This window comes from Arachis duranensis, chromosome 4 (assembly GCF_000817695.3).
Source record: "Arachis duranensis cultivar V14167 chromosome 4, aradu.V14167.gnm2.J7QH, whole genome shotgun sequence".
Classification (NCBI taxonomy): Eukaryota; Viridiplantae; Streptophyta; class Magnoliopsida; order Fabales; family Fabaceae; genus Arachis; species Arachis duranensis.
The window spans coordinates 116202776-116211926 of NC_029775.3; positions in this window are offsets into that span (position 1 = coordinate 116202776).

Genomic DNA, 9151 nt, shown 5'->3' on the forward strand with positions numbered 1-9151 from the left:
TACATGCGTTTTTTCTTCTTCTCTTTTTCTGTGCTTTTTCTTCTTCTTCTTTTCTGCGTTTTTTCTTCTTTTTTTAAATACACGCATACGTCCTTTTCTTCTTTCAAATTCACTCCTCCTCCTTCTCTTCTTTCACTATCGTCATCCAAAACAATGCCAATATTTTGCTAATAGATTATTTTTTTAATTGAATTGAACGGAATGCAATTACTAGATTGAATTGAATGGACGAATGTGTTCTGAATTGAATTGAATTAATAATCTCTAAATTGTAGACACATGTGTTTTGAATTTGATTTTATATAATGGATAATGTTCCGTTCATTTAGTACTATACAATTGTTTCACCTTAATAACATGTTCAATTTATTCTGCAAAAAGCTATTTTGAATTTGATTTTATATAATGGATAATGTTCCGTTCATTTAGTACTATACAACTGTTTCACCATAATAATATGTTCGGTTCATTCTGCAGAAAATAGTTTGAATTTAATTTTATATAATGGATAATGTTCTGTTCACTTAATACTATACAATTGTTTCACCTTAATAACATGTTCAGTTCATTATAAATTGAATTTAATTGTTTTGAATTGAATGGACGTAGGTATTCTGAATTGATAATCTCTAAGAGGAGGAGAAGAAGAAGGAAAGAAGAAAAACTTGCGTGTGCAAATTTAGAAAGAGGAGGAGGAGGAGGAGAAGGGAAGAAAAAGAGTCTGCACAAATTTAAAATTTAAAAGAAGAAGAAGAAGAAATACAAGGAGAATGAAAAGGAAAAGGAGCTAGAAGGTGAAAGAAACAGAAAAAGAGAAGGAAAACAACGCGTCATTTAAAAAGTTGTTACAATAACTGGAATAAACATAAAATTTTGCTTAGATATAGAGTTTTATTATTTTTTATTATTAAAAGGTGTATTATGAATCCACAAAAGCCGTATTATAAATTCGAAGGGAATATATTGTACCTCTTTAATAAAAACATATAAATGAAGTATTATAAAAAGAATAATGAACCGTGAATATGTGAGTGAGTGTTCTTCCTTAAGAGCCCTTTTTTTTTTTTAATTGTGGGTGAGAAAAAAAATTGTTTGAATGAATTCAATAAGAGTATAAAAATAGAGTTAGAGAGGTGTTAGTTTAAAAATATATAGAAAAAGTATAGGTAGACAATGAAAATATTATACAATGTGAATAATGAATGTATCGGATGTTCATTTCACTAGGTGTATGGATGGTTATTCTAATATTAAGATTTATGTGAGTAATTTGAAAGTATAGTATATTTTTATTTGATTGGTAGTTGTTTATGTTGTTTAGAAAAATTATTGGTTATCTAGCATTATCCAAATATATATAATAATCATGTTTTTTCTCAAATATTTAAAAGTGTCAATTTTATATGTGAAAATTCATGTGATGTTATTGTTCTTTTTATAATAACGTATGAATAATTTAAGACTGTAATTTGTTAATATGTAAATAAATAAATATTAAAGAGATAGAGTTACAAATATTTTTATAGAAATAATGTTAGATAGTCAAAGAATAATTACAATATAAAAATGTTACATAAAATTTTTATTCTTTTGATAAGCAAGTGACATACATCTCTTTATCACTTATTTTCCTTATCACCCACCATTTTGTTGCGTGTTTAGAGTCATTAATATTCTTTTCAAAATCAATTTTAATATCTCAAAAATCAAATTCCTAGCATCCCTCAATCACATTATTACCCATTAAAATACAAAAAATTTCTGCAAAAATTATAGATATTAAATTAAATTTTAACAACTTCTTCTATACAACTTATATTTTACATATAGACTATTAAAAAATAAAAATAAATTTTAAAAAATAATTATTAAATCATCGTATTAAGATCAATAAACAAGCATACATATGAATATTAAATAAAAATATTAAAATAATTAAAATCATAACTTATTAGTGCATATATGAGATAATTTGAAGAATACAATAAGATATATAGTTTAAAATTTGATAATATTAATTATAAAAATTTATTAATTATAGACATCATATGTATAAAATTAGGAATATTATGAGTACAAAATTATGGATGTTATTAATATGAAATTATAAATATTATGTGTATGAATTTATGGATATTATGAGTAAATTTATCAATTGAATAAATTAATTTAAGAATTTAATATTTTTTTAAATTTAATTATGATAAAATTTAAAAACATCTGTATTAACTGTATAGTTACTTATGCAATAACTAAAAAATGATATGTGTATGAATGTAATATCTAATAAACATGAATTTAATTTTGGGAGCTCATCGTGGTTCCATTTTCCGTTTGGTCTAAATGTATGAAAAAGTATAGGGTACCAATATATTATCTGCCAACTTTTTGTCAATAATAATTAATTATTATATTTTAAACATATGTATAAAGAGACACATCCATAAAATACATATATAGAGACACTTCCATTAGACACAGCTATAAAAAATATTTTTATTAGACACACCCACAAAAATACTTTTATTAAACACAGTTATAAACAAGAGTTGGTAGAAGTTGACAAAAATATTAGTAACATAGCGGAATTGAGGCTAAATGTATTAATTAACGTAACTGAAGTGTTTATATTAAGTAGTAATATAGGCAGGTCCAGTGCTGCCATGGAGATTTTGGGCTTAGGTAGTTGGATTTTTTGGTATTTTGAATTGTAATACTAGTTTATTCTAGTAGTGTTGCTATAAAAATAATAAAAGTAATTTAAATTCAGTTAGTCTATAAATTAAATAGGTTCGATAAATTATAAATTTTTGTATTGAATAATTTATTAATAACATATTACTTGTTAATTTTCTTAGTTTTAATTCTGAAAAGTTTGGCTCCAAAATTATAATTTATTTACAATATAAACAACTTCTCAACACTACTGAGATTATTCATTAATCATTCAAATTTTCTTATTCATTAATAATTTGAATAGAAAAAAATTAATACTTCATATGCTAAATTTTTTCTAAAAATAATAACATATCACTTACTAAGCAAGTGTAAAAAATGATATTTTGAACATAAGTTATTAGTTTTACTTCAAAAAATTTAGCCAAGTAGTTTGAAAGATATAAATTTTTAAAATTTAGTGGTTGTTGCAGATTTTTTGATTTTCTACTTCTGTAGTATCAACTTTCACTCACTATAACTCTTTATTTATTAAGCATTTTGAATTTTTTCTAAAGGAATTTTGAAAAATATGTGAATCTAATTTAAATGAGTACAAATTTCATTTTCATAGCTATTTTGTAGATTTAGTTATGTCTCTTGAAAGTGAGGCTGTTCGTAGAAAATTCATAAACAATTACTAAAAATAGGACAGAATTTTTAATTAACATTTAATTGACCAAAATTAACATTTAATTGACCAAATGAGGTCCTATTAATATGAAATTTGTTTCTTCAAAAGATTAGGGACGTTGAGTGTACCCTCGCCAAAATTTAAAAGTGTGTAAATTATCTCTGGGACACGATTAAAATTAAACGGTGAGGTATTAAAAGTTAGAATTTCACACTCAACCGCTCAGTTTATACCTTAAACATCGTCTATTCAACTTTCATAGAACTTTCGCATTTAAAAAACTCTAACAATGAAGTTACAACGAATTCCTAATATCCAAACCTCTATACATCAAAGTGTATTCATTAAATAACTACACATTAAATCCTAGCCTATTAATTATAAACTCTAACAAGTAGCAACAAATTAATCTAATATTTATAACTAATTTTAACCAAATCTATCAGAATTACTCCTCCAAATAAATGATACTATATTAGGACTAATTCTACTGTAATACATATCATAATCAACACCAAATTTAGAGAAAGACCTAAGATATTCATGATTCCATAATTTTTTTCAAATACATGAATATGTAATAAATTTATAATAAAAATTTGTTAACTCAATAATAATAACTTAACTCATTTAAAAATTAAGTTGATTCAAATAAAATAAAATTATAATCTTTTTAATTAAATTTATTTCATGTTTTACTATACTCTCTTCAGAAACTAGAAAATTACTTTCATTATTTTTATAATAACACTATTAGATTAAACTAGTATTATAATTCAAAATGTCAAAAAATCTAATTACCTAAACCCAAAATCTCTATGGCTCAGTAATACAGACACTAGACCCATCCATGTTACTACTTAATATAAACACTTCAGTTATATTAATTAATAGATTTAGGCCAAACAAAAAACGGAACCACGATGAGCTCCCTTACCGTTATCACATCAACACAGTGTCTTTGACCGGTCTCCACAAACACGTGTCATATCCCAACAACAACACATACAGTCCGCATGACATGATGATTATGTTGGTAAACACCATAAAACTTTCGTTTAATTTTTAAATGTTAGTTGTATATAACGATGGATGTTATGTATATGAACTTACGAATATTATGTGTATGAACTTAGTTAGTACAATATAATTATAAATGCACACAAAAATACAAAAAAATAAATCAGTTTATTATCATACCTCATCAAAGCTAGTGTGGTTTTTCATATTTTTGAGAATTAGTTGGCTGGCAACAACCTCATCGGGTGAGTCCATCTGTTTTTCAAATTCTTCAGCACTTTTTATCATAAGTGTCGTATTAAGGTCGAATTCAAATGTCATACTATTTGCAATGATAAAGACGACTTCTTGTAAAAATTTTTGACCTATTCTAATTGTGCTTGCAATGGTATTAGAGTTGTGAATTTTGAACGAAAATAATTGAATTAACGAAAACAAAACCATATTAGGGTAGCTTTCAGGTTTTGTATCTCCATTTAATGATGATAAATGACTTAACAAAAACAAAAAATCAATTACAATAAACTCATTTAATATAAATTATCATCACTGTTTTTTATAATTATTATTAGTCTTTATTATATTCTTAAATATAAAAATCAAATTATAAAAGAAAATATTAAGTATTGATTACAAGAATGCCTAATAGTAAAGAATATGATATTATAATTAATGTCATTAATAAGTGGGGCTGATAAGAATATGATAAATGGATTGATAGGATAGTGAGATAAAAAATAAAACGGTTGTATGTTAAGTTATATAAATGAAGTAAATTATAGAAAGTTTTGGCTAATTATGGTTGAAAATTTTTTGTTACCAAACTTTTTCCTTTCTATAGATAGCATGAGTTAATATTTGATGGTTCGTTCAACTTTAAATAATGTATGTGGCTAACAAAGTAAGCATGAAAGAGATATTTTCGATCTACTAGTAAATACGACACAAATGTCTATTATCGAATTATATCTTGAGTTCAAAAAATTGGTTGGGGTTGATTTAAAATATATTTAAATGTGGAGTTAATATTCAAATTGTCTCTTAAAATTTGTCTGAAACTTTAAATTAGCCTTTGAAATTTTAATTAGGGTTAAGTACTTTTTTCATTCCTAAAGTCTTGGCTCAAAATCAAAATCGTCCCCGACCTTTTTTTATTATTAAAATCATCTTCAACGTTACAAAACGTTATAAAATTATCTTTTTGTCCATGAACAATATTTTTTGGACACTTTTATCCTTAAACAAAAATAAAAAAAACTACCAAATCGGTCGAAAACTGGTCAGTCGAACCGAATTGGTAACCGACCGGTTCAGATAAAACGACGCATTTTTTTATTTGTAAAAAAAAACAACAAAAGAGAAGCATATCCATTCGTGTCTTCATGAACTAACTCCCCCCAATAATTCATTCATTCGTCACTCCCTAGACTGGAGAACTCCGAAGCAAAGGGAACCCTAGCCCTTCATCACCGCCGCCGTTCCGAGGTCCTCAGCGCCACGGCTTCTTCCTCTTTCCCGTGTTCGGAACCAGTAACTCGGCACGTCGTCTTTATCTTCGCTGGCTTCTCGGCACGAAACCCAGGTTAGTGGCTTCTCGTCTTCATCTTCACTTAATGTTCGGTCTTCTTCTTGGTTTGAAGTTCTAAAAATTGTTGTTCTTCGGTCTTCTTCTTTTTCAATTTTTGTTCTATTTTTCTTCAATCCTTCTTCTTCGGTCTTAGTTTGAAGTTTAGTTCTGAATATTTTGTAAATTGTAATTGCTTGTTGTTGATTGATTTGTCTTGTATTTTCTGATTGTTCTATTACTCTGTTAAATCATGTGTATTAAAATAAATTTACTCTGTGAATGAGAAGATGAAGATGAAGAAGATGATGAAGGGTTGTTGTTGTGAATGAGAAAGAGAAGAAGATGAAGAAGAAAGAAGATATGAGAAACGGGTTGTTATGAGAAGAAGAAGATGAAGGGTTGTTGTTGTGAATGAGAAAGGAAGAGAAGAGGGATCTGCTGTCTGCGTTTGCTTACATGTTTTTTTTTTTATTTTTGTTTAAGGGTAAAATTATCCAAAAAATATTGTTCATGGACAAAAAGATGATTTTATAACATTTTGTAACGTTGAGGATAATTTTAATAACAAAAAAGATTGGGGACGATTTTGATTTTGAGCCAAGACGTTAGAGATGAAAAAGTATTTAACGCTTTTAATTACTTCAATTTGGACTTTGAACTTTTATTCTATAACTCAAATTAGCTGTTCAAATAATTTTTGCTAATGTAACATGCTGACGTAAATAGTCAGTACCATATGTCATACCAACACTTGACCATGTGGAATGAAGGGATAATGCATCTGTTAATTAGGTTGTCTTTGTTTTATGGAACTATGATTGAGACTGAAAGACTAGGACTGAGAATTGTATTTGGTAACAAGAGACGGGATTGAAAATTTCAGTTCCTTTGCTTTATTATTCGCAGAAATTGAGAACACATGTGACTGGAAATTTTAGGGACAAAAATTAAAATTTTAATAATAATTTTTTTAAAAATATTCTCATATAAATTTTTAAAGTCTAAAATTATCCCACAATCTCTATATTTATTTTAAACTAAACATGATACTGAGACATAACTCAATCTTGTATATTTTACACCAAATATAATACAAAAATTTAATTTAATCTCAATCTCTTAATTTCTATTTTTTAGTTCCAATCTTCCTTCTAAACATAACCTTAGTGAGATGTGGTATGCTAACATGGACGATAGTGTCATGTGTCATAACACATTTTTTTACGTATTAGTTATGTGCTACGTGTTATAATACGATTTGTCCATATGTCATTAATATATTATCATTTTAAATTATTCAAATTGCTTTTAAATTTTCACTCATGATTCATTGTAAACCTTGAAATTAAAGAATGTGATCAAATTAGTCTTTGAATAGTTTCATTTATATTTATGATTTTTTTAAAATAAATAAAATAAATATTTTATTCACTAAAATAGGTAATTTATACCATTTTTATCGAAATCCATTTTATTACTTATCTCGTTTACACTGTAAATAATTTTTACTTTAAACATATCTCAATTACACTTAAAAAAAATCCCTTTTTTTTCATGAGTTTACAATTATTAATATTGTTTGAATCTATTAATTTTTTTATATTTTTTATATATTACATAAATACAAAATTTCATATAAACATTTTTAAATTTTTTATTTTGATCGTATATTTTTTTATAATAATTCAATGTTAATAAATTTATAACATATATTTATATTATTCAATAAGATAAATATATGATTGACTACAATATGAATTTTTTGTATTTTGATCTAAATTATGTCTATTACCATCAACACTAATTAATTAATAAAAAAGATCACCTATATGAAAATTATTACAAAATGATTTGCTTAAAAATATATATAAAGAGAATGATTAAATTTATCTTTTATATAAACATTAATAACCTTTTGTTTTTTTTTCCTCTTTTTCAAATTCATTATCAAAATAAAACCTTCACGCACCTTTGTTCATGAACTATGAGCCCGTCTGAAAAGTAGCAGAAGCTACTTTTTCTGACTTTTGGATTATGAAAAGTCACAATCTGTATATTTGACACAATTTTAAAAAAGCTTTTAACTTTTCGAAAAGTTAATTTTTAACTTTTTGAAGAAGTAAAAATAGATGACTTTTCTCTTTCTCGATAAGTCATTATACCACTTACTTAAAAAAATTAATTTCAAAACAAAAAATTCTACTTTCCTTCTTTGACTCTATAAAAAATACTGACCATTCACGACCATTTTCATGCAAGGTCTGCTAGAAGCACTGACCTTCCACCATCATTCTACCATCATTCTCACGCAATGTTCCAAACCTCACCATTTTTACGTAATGTTTCATCTGATGGAAGTATTGATCCTCCACCACTATTTTCAGACAATTTTGTATCTGAACAACCTACTATATATATTCCTTCTAAGTATTTTTTTTTATCATTTTATCACTCTATTTTTTATTATTAAATTTATATTTAACTGTGGTATGAAATTTCAGTTTTAATTTTATTTTTTTCACATGTGATTTTATAGCTTGCTATTATTTTCATAGTTAATTATAACAAGTTTTTTGACCTTAATAAAGGAGAAGGGAGTTCTAATAGGAGTAAAAAAAATAAAAAATAGCAACAAAATATATATTGACACACATTTTATATTTATTTTTTATTTTCACCTACCATATCATACACAATATTAGTGATTAGGTTATGTAAAATCAACATTCAATATTAGAAAGTATTTGTTATTATCGTTATTTTAATATTCATTCTCTTTTCTTAAAAAAAATCATTTTTTGAGTTATTTATCCAAACGCTACAACTTTAAAATAAATACTTTTATAACTAAAAATCCAAATACAAAATAATTTATTTATAAGCTACTATTAATAAAAGTTCTTATGATTTAAGTTCTTTTTCCAAAAGAACTTATTTAAGTTATTTACTCAAACTGGGCCTATATATCATTAAAAATGAAAAATGATTAATGGACTAATATAATATAAGAAAGCAAACAAACAAAATAAAAAAATGTTAAAGCATCTTTCATCAGTCAGCTCTTAATTTCATATTTTAAAATTTTTGAAATAGCTTTTTTATTATGTAATAAGAATTTCGTCTAATTTATATGTGAAGAATAGAAAGGACATTAGAAAATTTAAAAGATATTAATAATTTTAAATTTATAAAATATAAAATAAAAAATATTTTAG